This window comes from Cryptomeria japonica, chromosome 9 (assembly GCF_030272615.1).
Source record: "Cryptomeria japonica chromosome 9, Sugi_1.0, whole genome shotgun sequence".
Classification (NCBI taxonomy): domain Eukaryota; kingdom Viridiplantae; phylum Streptophyta; class Pinopsida; order Cupressales; family Cupressaceae; genus Cryptomeria; species Cryptomeria japonica.
Window position 1 is genome coordinate 419,254,870 of NC_081413.1, and position 14,549 is coordinate 419,269,418.

Here is a 14,549-nt window from a genome sequence, read left to right on the forward strand (position 1 = left end):
TCTTTATTTGCTTATGGCTTCTGGTAATCATCGAGTTAATGATGCATATGTGGATTTATGTTTTGTGGAATTTATTCTTGAAGTTAATTCTTCGTTGGTAGCCCTTAAGGATGTTGGTATTTTGGTATGGTTTTGTCATTGATGTCAACACCTACTAAATACACCTACTTTGGAGATCCAGCAACATTCATCGGCAATCAGTAAACTGTTCAAAACAGTCACCGGTATATGGTTAACTGGCAGGATATAATGTTCATCGGTACCTGCATTGACATGGAAGACACCTGGTAATGTCGAAGACATCATGTGGACACCTTTCTTTGAAGTAATAATCATTGACATATTCTTATTTGCATATTTTCTTTTACTGGCAAATAGGTCCAGGTTATCTAGGGTTACACCGGCAGGTTTATCTTTTCCAGATCAGCATGGCACACTATGGAGATGATTTATTATTGTTGTAAATGCATTAAGCCGACATGTTCAATCGGTTATTGCATCAGATATTATATTATTTGTAAATGTTTTATTGTAATATCTTGTAGAGCTGACCTACTAAAATTGGTCCTAGGGTATGGTATAAATGTAAGATCTTATTTGTAAAGATCAGGTGTGGAATGCGAAAAAGATTTAAGGAAGGATATATGCGAAATCAAGCAGAGATACACATGAAGACATCATTTGAAGGTGAAGTTAGGTTTTTGTAGAAGCATATCAACATTACACCAGTACTGAATCTAGCATATGAAGATGCTATTTTGTGCAGTACATTCTCATTGGATTTAACCATCCAACTATAGTCAGTGTGACTCCCATTTGTGATTGAGCAGTGAGCTCTAGGCTATTGGCCTTTCTGCATGTGCATACCCCTCTTTGTACACTTACTATCTGCAGTAGTATCATCTAATTGTGGGTAAGGTTTCCCACTGTGGTTTTTCACCTTACAAGGTTTCCACGTACAAATATTTGTGTCATGTGTTGTGGATGACTTCATGTTTATGTTTCATGCATTAATTCTTACCGGTATAGAAATCTTTTGTTAACACTGTTTACCGGCATACTTAACTGTCTTACCGGTACTAAGCATTGAGTTGGTTAGTAAGATTTTGGTTTGAATTTATTAGACAACTGATTCACCCCCCCCCCCCCTCTCAATTGTCCCCGGGACCTACAATTGGTATCAGAGCCTAGTCCTCTTTTTGTCGAAGTTTAACAACTTGAGGAAATCCAATGTCTACTAATTATTTCAGAAAGGATAGTCCTAAACTTGATGGAACCAACTATGGAATATGGAAAATCAGAATGGAGACACATCTGAATTGCATTGGTAAAGACATCTGGGAAGTTACTAAGAATGGTTATACTGCTGCTATAGTTGGTCAGCCTGCTCCTATTACTTTAGCTAAAGATGAAGAAAATGATTGCAAAGCAAGAGAAGCACTCTTGAGCGCATTATCAGATCAACAAATCATGGGGTTATCAGATAGATCTACTGCAAAATCTATTTGGGATCATTTGGAAACACTGAATGAAGGGGATTCCACAATCAAAATTGCAAAACTTGAAAGCTTCCGAGTCAGGTATGAACATCTGAAAATGGAAGAAGATGAAAGAATTTATGCTTTTATGGAAAGAGTAAATGAAATTGTTTTAGGTATCAAATGTTGTGGAGGAACCTTGAGTGAAGATGAGATTTTTTCAAAAATCTTAAGAGGTTTGCCACCAGCATATAAAATGAAGGTTACTGCTATTAATGAGTTGAGAACAATGCCTAATACATCAGTAACTAGGGATACATTGATTGGAAAACTTTTAGCTTTTGAAATTGAGGAATTTGGTCCTGTTGCTACTATAAAAACTGATTTGGCCTTCAAAGCATCAACATCATCTGCTCCATCTTTTGATAAATCAGACTAGAGAGCCTTTTATGCAAGAGAACTTGAAGAAACCAGGAAGGAGAATGAAGAGCTTGAAGAACTTGAAGCACTATTTGCAAGAAAAATGCCAAAAGGTCCAATTGGAAGTAAGTATGAAGGTAAAGCACCCTTTAAATGTTTCAACTACAATAAGATTGGTCATATGGCTTCAAGATACCTTGATAGACATGCTAGACTACGAGAAGAAGCTAGAAGGACATACAAACCTAATCCTAAATATCAGAGATACAGATTTAAGAAAAACAAAGATAAATCTTGTTACATTGCTGATGAAGGTGTGACTGATGAAACTGATGAAGATTCAGCAGACAACGGATGGGTCTTTGTTGCTATAACAGAAGATCAACCGGTACCTATTGCTCAACCGGTAGAACAAGCCCTAGCAGCTAAAGTGGAATCAAAGGATGAATGGATTATTGACTCAGGATGCTCACATCACATGACTGGAGACAAAGGTAAATTCTTGAACTTTCAAGAATACAATGGAGGTTTAGTAAGATTCGGAGATGACAAAGCCTGTTCAATCAAAGGTAAGGGTTCAATATCTCTTGATGGTAAACATAACACTGACAATGTTTACTATGTTGAAGGATTAAAACATAATCTTTTAAGTGTTGGTCAATTAGTTGAGAAAGGTTTTCAGTTACAATTTAAAAATGGAAAATGCAAAATCATGAATAGAATTGGTTTGGAAATTTCTACCGGTAATCAGACTAGAGGTAATATCTTTCATTTGAATAACAGTGAAAAGGCATGCTTAATTGCTCATATAGATGAAAATTGGCTATGGCATAAAAGACTATGTCATGTAAATTTTGATTGCATGGTAAAAATCAGTACTTCTAAGGCAGTTAGAGATCTACCTAAAATTGTGAAACCTTAGAATACAATTTGCAAGGAATGTCAATTTGGAAAACAAGTTAGAGCTAGTTTCAAAAGTATTCCAGAAAAATCCAATAATGCTCTTGGCTTAATTCACACTGAATTATGTGGTTTGGCTAGAACTAAAAGCTTACAAGGTGATAGATATTTTATGCTAATTATTGATGATTATTCTAGAATGTGTTGGGTTACTTTTCTCAGAGAAAAATCAGAAGCACTTGGGAAGTTCAAACTATTCAAAGCAATGGTTGAAAATGAAACCAGTAAGAAAATTAAATGTTTAAGATCAGATCAAGGAGGAGAATTCACATCCAGAGATTTTAATACATTTTGTGAAGTAAATGGAATCAAAAGATAGTTATCAGCACCTCAGACACCACAACAGAATGGATTTGTTGAAAGAAAAAATAGAACTATTTTGGATGCAGCAAGAAGTATGTTATCAGAAGCAAATCTACCACATGTGTACTGGAGAGAGGCAGTAAGCACTGCTGTCTATACATTCAACAAAGTTCACATCAAAGGTGAAACTGGTAAGACCCCTCATGAACTATGGTTTGGTAATACTCCTACTCTTAAGTATTTCAGAATTTTTGGAAGTAAATGTTATATTAGAAGAGATGAGTATATTGGCAAGTTTGATCCTAGATGTGATGAAGGAATATTTCTTGGTTATTCATCTAAGAGTAAAACTTATAGATGTTTTAATAAAATACTACAAAAAATTGTTGAGAGTACAAATGTAAAGATTCATGAACAATTCAGAGGAACTTCAAGGTATATAGACTCTAAACCAGTAATAGAAATTATGACAAATGAACCAACAATAAATCCACCGGTACAGAATGATGATCCAGTTACTCCGGTATCATCAGAGGATACCATAGTAATTGAAGAACAACAACAGACTAAGACACCCCGGTATGTAAGACTGAATCATTCTGAAGATCAGATAATTGGAAGCAAATTTAAAGGAGTCTTGACAAGAGGAAGATTGGCAAATGAAGAGGTATGTCTTATTTCTCAAATTGAACCATTATCTATCAATGAGGCATGTGAAGATAAATTCTGGATTAAAGCTATGGAAGAAGAATTAGGACAAATTGAGAAAAATAATACTTGGACATTAGTTCCCCGACCTAAAAATAAAAATGTAATTGGAACCAAATGGGTATTTAAAAACAAACTCAATGAAGATGGTAAGGTTGTCAGGAATAAAGCAAGACTAGTGTGTAAGGGATATTCTCAGAAAGAAGGAGTTGATTACAATGAAACCTTTGCACTGGTAACCAGAATTGAGGCAGTTAGATTATTCTTGGCCTTTGCAGCTCACAAGGATTACAAAGTTTATCAAATGGATATTAAATGTGCATTTTTGAATGGAGATCTTGAAGAAGAAGTTTATATTGAACAACCTGATGGATTTTCTTTGACAGATAACAATGATATGGTTTGCAGATTAAGAAAAGCTCTGTATGGACTAAAACAAGCTCCAAGAGCCTAGTATGCAATATTGGATAAGTATCTTTTAAAAATTGGTTTTACTAAAGGAAATGCAGATAGCAATTTATATTACAAAGTAACTAATGATGACATCTTGATTATGGAAGTATTTGTTGATGATATAATCTTTGGAGGAGAAGATGGATTATGCAAAGAATTTTCTCTTAAAATGCAGCATGAATTTGAAATGTCTATGATTGGAGAAATAAAATTCTTTTTAGGATTGCAGATTTTACAGACTGATAAAGGCATATTTTTTAGTCAATCTAAGTACTTGAAAGAACTACTTAAGAAATTTGGGATGGAAAACTTTAAACCGGTAAGCACACCTATGACTACAAATGACAAATTATCTCAAAGGGATGAATCTACACCTGTCAATCCAACTAGATACAAATCTATGATAGGAGGTTTACTGTATTTGACACAAACCAGACCTGATATTATGAATGCAGTATGTATAGTTTCTATATTTTAGAGTAATCCTAGGGAAAATCATGAATCAGCAGTAAAAAGGATTTTCCGGTACTTACAAGGCACAACAAATCTTGGATTATGGTATCCTAAATATGAAAATTTTGATCTATATGCATACACAGATGCAAATTGGGCAGGAGATGTGGATGATAGAAAAAGCACCACTGGAGGAGCATTCTTTCTTGGAAAGAGATTAGTTTCTTGGTTAAGTAAGAAACAGAGTTGTACATCTTTATCAACAGCAGAATCAGAATATGTTGCAGCAGCAACAAACTGTACACAGGTACTTTGGCTTAAGCAAATGTTGAAAGACATAAAGGTAAAATGCAAGGAACCTATTACTATATATTATGATAACACTGCAGCAATTGATATATCTAAGAATCCAGTATTACATTCTAAAACAAAACATGTTTCTATCAAACTAAATTTTCTAAGGGAAAAAGTTGAAGAAAAGGAAATAAAATTGGTTTATGTGAATACTAAAGAACAGCTTGCAGATATTTTTACAAAACCTTTGCCTAAGGAAACTTTTGAGTATCTCAGAGATCAGCTCAGAGTCTTACCTCCACTAGTAGAGACTTAGACAGTTGATGATTGTCATCAACCGACAGAATTAAATGGACAAATCTTTTATTCCGGTATTTGATGAGGAAGCTACTTCTCAGGGGGAGTAGTTGGTATATTGAATTGATTGGTATTTTGTATGAACTTGACCTTTTGTGACTTCGGCGTTTGATGTCAAAGGGGGAGAGATATATGGAAATATATGGAAAAACATTAAGGAAAGATATATTGAAAAATGCATTATCTTTTTGAGGAGAGATTGGTATGAGAATTTGGTATAATTACTCCCAGGGGGAGAATTGGTTTCTGTACTTGGCATTTCTGTTTTGGCACTTTGATGGTTTTTCCATCTTGTGTTGCCATCAATGCCAAAGGGGGAGATTGTTGGTATTTTGGCATGGTTTTGTCATTGATGTCAACACCTACTAAATACACCTACTTTGGAGATCCAGCAACATTCACCGGCAATCAGTAAACTGTTCAAAATAGTCACCGATATATGGTTAACCGGTAGGATATAATGTTCACCGGTACCTACATTGACATGGAAGACACCTGGTAATGTCAAAGACATCATGTGGACACCTTTCTTTGAAGTAATAATCATTGACATATTCTTATTTGCATATTTGCTTTTATCGGCAAATAGGTCCAGGTTATCTAGGGTTACACCGGCAAGTTTATCTTTTTGAGATCAGCATGGCACGCTATGGAGATGATTTATTATTGTTGTAAATGCATTAAGCCGACATGTTCAATCAGTTATTGCATCGGATATTATATTATTTGTAAATGTTTTATTGTAATATCTTGTAGAGCCGACCTACTAAAATTGGTCTTAGGGTATGGTATAAATGTAAGATCTTATTTGTAAAGATCAGGTGTGGAATGCAAAAAAGATTTAAGGAAGGATATATGTGAAATCAAGCAGAGATACACACGAAGACATCATTTGAAGGTGAAGTTAGGTTTTTGTAGAAGCATATCAGCATTACACCGGTACTAAATCCAGCATATGAAGATGCTATTTTGTGAAGTACATTCTCATTGGATTTAACCATCCAACTGTAGTCAGTGTGACTCCCATTTGTGATTGAGCAGTGAGCTCTAGTCTATTGGCCTTTCTGCATGTGCAGACCCCTCTTTGTACACTTACTATCTACAGTAGTATCATCTGATTGTGGGTAAGGTTTCCCACCATGGTTTTTCCCCTTACAGGGTTTCCACGTACAAATATTTGTGTCATGTGTTGTGGATGACTTCATGTTTATGTTTCATGCATTAATTCTTACCAGTATAGCAATTTTTTGTTAACACTGTTTACCGGCATACTTAACTGTCTTACCGGTACTAAGCATTGAGTTGGTTAATAAGATTTTGGTTTGAATTTATTAGACAACTGATTCACCCCCCCCCTCTCAGTTGTCCCCGGGACCTACAAAGGAATGCTGGTGTTAGTCTTCCACTTGTGTTATTGTGCATGTTGTGTAAATACACTTATGATGTTTATACTTTAAAAAAAAATTGTTTCACCCTTGTTGTGGGTTTTCCTTTGGGGTTCCTGGTGAGGCATTACATTTGGTATCAGAGCCCATGTTTCAACACTGGGTACTCTAGGTTTGTACTGAGCCCATTTGCCTTGACCTTTTTATGTAGGTCTTGTGGTGTGACTTCCTTGTGTCTTTCTTTGCCTTTGATATGAACCTTTATCTCTTGTGCAGTGTTAGGTCATGGCTAGGAAAGCCAAGAGAGGTGGCCGTGTTGGTGGCCGCACCAGGGGTAGAGGAGGAGGAAGGGGTTGAGGTTTCAATAGCCATAGTCCTTTGCCACCACCCACTCATGCGAGTGTGGATAGAGATCATTCAGTTCATTAGGATGAACTGCATTCAGTAGAGAAGGTTCCCGAAAGGGAGGAGCTATGTCAGATGTTTCAAGAGGTGCTAGCTAGAATAGGTCCCAGACTCGAGGTGGATCAGCCCATCCATGGCTGGGTAGAGGAATCGCTTCAGCAAATTCCAGAGAGAGAGAGAGATCTCCTAGAAGGAGAGAGGCCCCAAGGGACTCAGATCTAGCTATCTTAGGGCACATGAGGGACTTGATGAGGTCCAATCCTCCCTTCTTTGATGGAAAAGGTACCAATCTCGAGGCAGAGACTTGGCTTATCAATTTAGATCAGTGTTTTGCTATGTATCCTTATAGTAGCAACACCAAAGCGAGATGCGCAATCATGCATCTCGAGAACTTCGCATCTATCTGGTGGAGATTAGAGGAGGAGAGGATCGGTGTGAGCATTAACACCACATCTTGGGAGATCTTTTTGGAGAGGTTCAAGGCATGATTCCTCTCACCCCAGTGGAGGGAGTCGCGAGCAGATGAGTTACATGCTCTATGCTAGTTTGGGTTGTCAGTGGATCAGTTTGAGCATAAGTTCTATGAGATCAAACAGTATGTCAAGATTAGTAATGATGAGGCTATGCTTGTGCAACACTTCTTGAGGGGTCTTAATGACCGCATTAGTGGAGGAGTGAGAGTTTTTGAGCCTACTTCAGTAGATGTAGCCATGGTGAAAGCTAGGTTGGTAGAGCAGAACCTTAGCCATTCTCATGGTGGCCAATCTGGAGTTCAGATTGGGAGTGATCCTTTCAGTGAGTATAGAGGTAGAGGGAATCAGTCCCAGACTACTGCACCTTTTAGGGGTCCTCAGGCACCTGCCAAGGGTGGGCAGCAACAACAGTAGTTGCCGAGACCGAAGCAGTCTCAGGGCCAAAAGGGTCACATCTCTCAATCCTGGAAGAGCAGGAGATGGCAGAAGGGTAGGCAGATCTTTCCAAGGTAGTCTTCTTAGGGAGCATCTCAAGCCCCCAGTGGGGAGAGCTTTCAGTAGTCCAGTGGACTGTCTGGGAGTAGAGGACCGGTTAGGGGAGTTTGCTTCACTTGTGATCAATATGGCTACAAGGCCGCTTAGTGTCCTCAGCATCCTCACCAAACAAGCAGTCATAGGCCAGCTGCATTAGAGCCGATAGTAGGGGATGCAGGTAGATCCCATAGAGTATTTGCAGCGGTGGATGACCGCTAGGCTAAGCATCAGAGTACTATGATTGATACCACAAGTGTGTTGTGTGGTACCCCTATCTCTGTACTTTTTGATTCTGGTGCTTCAAATTCTTTTATTTCTTCATCCATTGTGGAGCGATGCGGGCTCGTGTCTGCTAAGCAAGCAGATAGGTGGCAAGTAGAGTTGGCTACCAGTGTGTGAGTATTTGTATATGCCTTCGTTCCCAGTTGTGAGTTGGACCTAGGACCCTTTGTCTTTTCAGTTGACCTTCAAGTCATTCCTTTGGGGTCTTATGGAGTTGTGTTGGGGATGGATTGGTTATCATCTCACAACACTCGTGTAGACTATTGTCTGAAGATAGTAGAGTGTGTAGATGACCATGGCAGGAGAGTGGGGATCATTGGAGTTCAGCGATCGATATCCTTACGTATGATTTCCTCCATGAAACTTAGGCAGTTTATGCATCAAGGGTGTCAGCTTTTTGTAGTTTCTCTTGAGGATGTGGATGAGGGAGAGAGTTGATAAATCGATGGTCACCCTATTCTTCAAGAGTATGCGGATGTGTTTTGTTTGGATATTCCTGGTATGCCTCTGAAACGAGACATAGATTTTCGCATTGACTTTGTTCCTAGCGCGGAACCTATTTCGAGAGCACCATATCAGATGACTACTCAGGAGTTGACTGAGTTGAAGTTGCAAGTTGAGGAGTTGTTGGCCAAGGGATTCATTTGTCCTAGTGTTTCTCCTTGGGGTGCGTCGGTTATCTTCTTCAAGAAGAAGGATGGTTCTCTTCGATTATGCATTGATTATCGATATTTGAATAAGGTAACCATCTAGAACCGATATCCATTGTCTTGAATTGATGATCTCTTTGATCAAGTGAAGGGAGCTAGGGTACTCTCTAAGATAGACCCAAAGTCTGGGTATCATCAGTTGCACATTCAAGATGCAGACATTCATAAGATGACATTTCATACTCGTTATTGTCATTATGAGTTCACAGTGGTGCCATTTGGGTTGACAAACGTGCCTTCAGTGTTCATGAGTTTTATGAATGGGGTTTTTTGCACCTACCTTGACCAATTTATTCTTGTGTTCTTGGATGACATATTGATTTATTCTAGATCCATGGAGGAGCATGAGGGTCACTTGTGTCAGGTATTGCAATACTTGAGGGAGAATCAACTTTTTGCGAATTTGGCAAAGTATGATTTCTTCCAGTCAGAGGTGAGCTATCTTGGTCATATAGTTTCAAGAGACGGTGTATCTATGGATCCTTCTAAGATCCAAGCCATTGTTGATTGGGCAGTGTCGACCAATGTTTCTGAAGTTCGTAGTTTCATGGGTTTGGCTAGATATTACCGTCGCTTTGTTCAGAGATTTTCTCGGATAGGCCATCCGATGACTTCTCTTCAGAGGAAAGGGAATAAGTTTGTTTGGTCAGAGTAGTGCGAATTGAATTTTCATACCTTGAAGGAACTCCTTGTTAGTGCTCCGATTTCAGTAGTTCCTGGCCCGTCTAGAGATTTCATGGTATGCACAGATGCCTCTTTAGAAGGTATAGGGCGGTGCTTATACAGGATGGATGTGTGGTTGCCTATGAGTCTCTCAAACTCAAGGATCACAAGTTGAACTATCCAGTTCATGACTTGGAGTTGGTAGCTATAGTGCATGCATTGGTTCATTGGAAACATTTCCTATTGGGGCATCGTTTTGAGCTGCATAGTGATCATCACAGTTTGCAGTATATTTTCATGCAACCGAACTTGAATGCTCGACAATGAAGATGGATGGAATTCCTCTGCAAGTATGATTTTGAGGTTCATTATATTTAGAGGAAAGAAAATGTAGTGGTAGATGCTTTGAGCCGTAGGTGACATGAGGTTGCAACATTGTCCCTTGGTGTGGACTTGAGAGAAAATTCTTGGAATTCTTCCTTAGGACACCTGGTATCAGGATGTTAGAGTCGTGGCGGAATCTGGAAGACCATTGGAGGGTAGATATTCTAGATATACTCTTGAGTCAGATGGTCTTCTTAGACATCTTGGATGGATCTATCTACCTCCTTTGGAGGATCTTCGCGTTTTGATCATGACTGAAGCCCATCGTGCACCTTATTCAACACACCCTGGTATCAAGAAGATGCATGCAGATCTTGGATAGATATATCATTGGGCTGGTATGAAACATGACATTGTTGATTTTGTGTCCAAGTTCTTGGAATGTCAACGGGTGAAGGCAGAGCATCAGCACCCTGCAGGGCTTTTACAATCAAATTTGATACCGGATTGGACATGGGATATCATTTCCATGGATTTCATAGTAGGGTTGCCTATTTCTTCGCAATGTCATGACGCCATCATGGTCATTATTGATTGATTGACCAAAGTTACTCATTTTGTTCCTATTCGATCTTCTTATACTGCAGCAGTTGTGGCACGAGTCTTCTTGGAAGATGTGCTTAGGTTGCATGGGATCCCAAGGTGGATCATTTCTGATAGAGACCCTATCTTTACATCGACCTTGTGGACCTCACTTCAGCATGCTTTGGGGACCCATTTGGACTTTTGTTCATCTTATCACCTAGAGACCGATGGTCAAACTAAGGATGTGAATTAGGTCTTGGAGGATATGCTTGGCATGTATGTTATGGATCAACAGTCGCGTTGAGAGGAATATCTTTGCCTTGTGGAATTTTCTTATAATAACGGATATCACAGCTCTATAGGCATGTCGCCCTTCCAGGCATTGTATGGTCATCCTTTCCGTACTCCTTTGAGTAGGGATCAGTTGGAGGATAGGGTATGTTTAGGCCCAAATTTTCTTAGTGAGATGGAGCAACAGGTTGAGCAGATTCGTGGGCATTTGGTTGCTGCCCAGGATAGGCAGAAGAAGTATGTTGATGCTCATAGAGTCGATCTCCAGTTTTCTATTGGCGACCATGTGTTCTTGAGAGTGCGTTCACGGAAGAGTCTGATCCGTTATGGAAAGGGTTCTAAGTTGGCACCTTGTTTTGTAGGCCCTTTTGAGATCCTTGAGAGGATAGGACCTATTTCCTACCATCTTCCCTTGTCGCAAGTCTATCCCACATCCATGATGTCTTTCACGTTTATGTTCTTCATCCTTATCATTTTGATGTGACCCATGTTCTTGATTGGAGCGCTTTGTAGGTCGAGGACGGGTGGCTTTCCATGGAGCCCGTGAACATCCTTCAACATTAGGATTTGACCCTCAGGGGTCGTACCATCAAGCAGGTAAGGGTCCTATGGGACCCCAGTGATGAGTCCTCTGCGACTTTGGAAGATGCAGTGAAGATGAGAGAGCTTTATTATTTTTTGTTTTAGGCTTCCAGGAGTAAGCCTAGGCTTGGGGGGGAGGATGTAGTACCCCTCCTTGATCAACCTCTTTTGTATGTTTTGAGTTACTTCAGTGACTGTTCTATGGAACATTATTGTATTTTGATTTGGATATTATGCGATGTTATTTCATGCTTTATCTAGATTTATGGTGTATGATTTTATGCAATATCTCAGTGCTTATGAATAAGGTTATTTTATGGATCTTTATCATGGACTAACACTTTTCCCTTATATTATGATGCGTTATTTATATGTTGTGTGTTTACAAGTGTATTGGGATGCGAGGGGATGATTTTCCTTCACTCACTCCAGTGAGACAGGGAACGTCATGATTCTCCTTCATCAATGTGCGTACCATGTCTGTATATATATATTGGTCTATATGCACGTGTGGTTCTTTGGTGCAGGACATTGCAAGTACTAGTATCGGGTAGGTACGGGGTATTGACTCCACCTAGTTTCACAGGTCTGAGCATGCCTGATATATCCGATGGGAGTGGAGGAGATAGTTGTGGTACCCCATCTTGACCCACAGTTACACTCGTGTGAGTGTTGTCAGTCGGTTGTGTTTCCTCGTCTAGCTATTATGCGTATCATGGTGCCTTGGTTTGGTCATTTGAGAGTCGTCATTTGATCTGTCTTGGTTTTGTGTGTTTCTGTTTATTTAAATGGTTATTTAATTTAAATGGATGATGCTATCTAGTGTTGGTGTAATCATTTAATTAATATGCTCTGTGATATTGACTTATTTAAATTAATGATTGCTAGATTAAATGGTTAAATGGCTTAGTGTATTGTGTAAAGGTGCATTGATATTTTTGTGAAATAAATAAATTGCCTAACCATTTAAAAAGGTTAAATGCTTATGTTGAAGGAAGTATTTATGGAAAAAGAAATAAATAAAAGCTTTCCTTTGTATCTTTCCATTTGGCCTTTTTGATTTAATCGTTGGAAAGAATTATTATTTTTAGAAAAGAAATAAATCTGATTGTCTTTTAGTTTTATAATATTTAAATTTGATTGGATATAAACTTTAACCTAGAAGCATAGGTTAAAAGATATTTTTGGGCATCCATTTTGGGCATTCACGGCAAGAGAAGAAGAGAATTTTTGGAGAGGAAATTCTGGAAAAACTTCCTGGAAGAGCTGGAGATTCAACTTGGGTTGTAAGACTGGTGTTCCTTCACTTCTTTTCTTGCCTTTGCTTCAGGTTGGATAATCTATTTTGATGTTTTGATTTGATTTTGTATATTTCAGTTTTCTTATTGTGTGATTGGAAAATGAAATTTGACTGTAGATTCTTGTTGAAATGTAGAAATGGAAGAAGGATTCCCTGATAGAGTTGATTTTGTGATGCTATTAGCATAAGTTTGCATTCAGGAAAGGAATTGTTCATTTCTTCTTTGTTGTGTGTTATTTGTTCATAGCAAATAACTTCTTGATTTACCTCTTCTTTTGAAAGAATTTTTTTTTTGATTGGGTTGTTGGGTGTATCCTTGCTTCTTACTATCAAGAATTTGTTAGCCATTCTTTCCAGTGTGTTTTTTTTTACCATTTACCTTGCTGGTAACTTTTCCTTGAGATTTTGGAAATTGGCACTCTATGTGAGTGACCGTGAAATAATTTTGGAAATGGAATGTTATTTGTGGTAACAGTGCTACCGGTCGGTACTGGCTGTTACTAGTGGTAGCAGCACTACCGGTCGGTAGGGTTGTTACCAGTGGTAGCAGCATTACCGGCAGGTAGTGTATGTTGCCTCGACAGTAGCACTACTGCAGGGTGGCTTTTGCCACCGCTTGACCCTGTGCCTTACCTGTGCAAACCAGTATGTGTTATAAAATTAATTTAATTTTGTTAAGAGAACATGTTGAAGTGGTTGTTTTATGTTAAGCATAAATGATGATTTTTCATGTGATTTTTATTATGTGGTTAATAAATTTATCAATGGAAATCAAGGCATGAATTAGAGATTCAAATTGGTAGATTTGGCTATGATCTGGAAATGAATTAAATGTCTGTTAGGAATTTGTGTTATAACCGGTTGAATGTTTAATGTGGATTTCATTCCCGATGGAATACTAATTTGGGAAAATTGAATAATGTGACTGCTCTACAAAGTGTTCTATTTCATATTTCAATCAATGATGTTGCAAGTGTATTATGCGTTGCTTTGGTTTGTGGTTCAGTCGTCCTGTGGAGGCGTATTTGGTTCCTTTGACCAAGAGATATATGTTGGCTTCATTGTTTTAACCATGTAGTTGCCTTTCCTTATGGTTAGCCAAGAGTCAGTATGTCCTTTTTTGACCACTTGTTTTTGATAGTGGTGTTATGGCTATCTGCTTCGCCATAGGGTCCTCGGGGAGTGACCATGTTTGTTAGTGTCCTTTGAGAGAGTGGCTTTTGCTTGGGGGTTGCACCCAAAGTGGTAGGCATTACGACCCAACGAAAGTCAGATAATAACTGGTAATCTAATGAATTGATTAGGTGGGTAGTATCATAACATTAAAAAGATAATTGTACCTCATGCATAGGTGAGTGCTAGTACAGGGCTCATAATGTTGTGAGAAGGCCTGGAATGGTAAACCAACCACCTTGTCTTCACGAAAGGCTGGTAGGGTCCGCATGAGACTTAGTTGTAACCAGAGGTTCGAGAGAGGTTACCAGGATAGTGAGCCGAGACCTATGGAGGTTGTACCATGGTATCCATCTTAAGCTATGCGATGACACTCTCTCATTTGGTTCACTTGTGTGTTTGTGATGTTGAGTCAC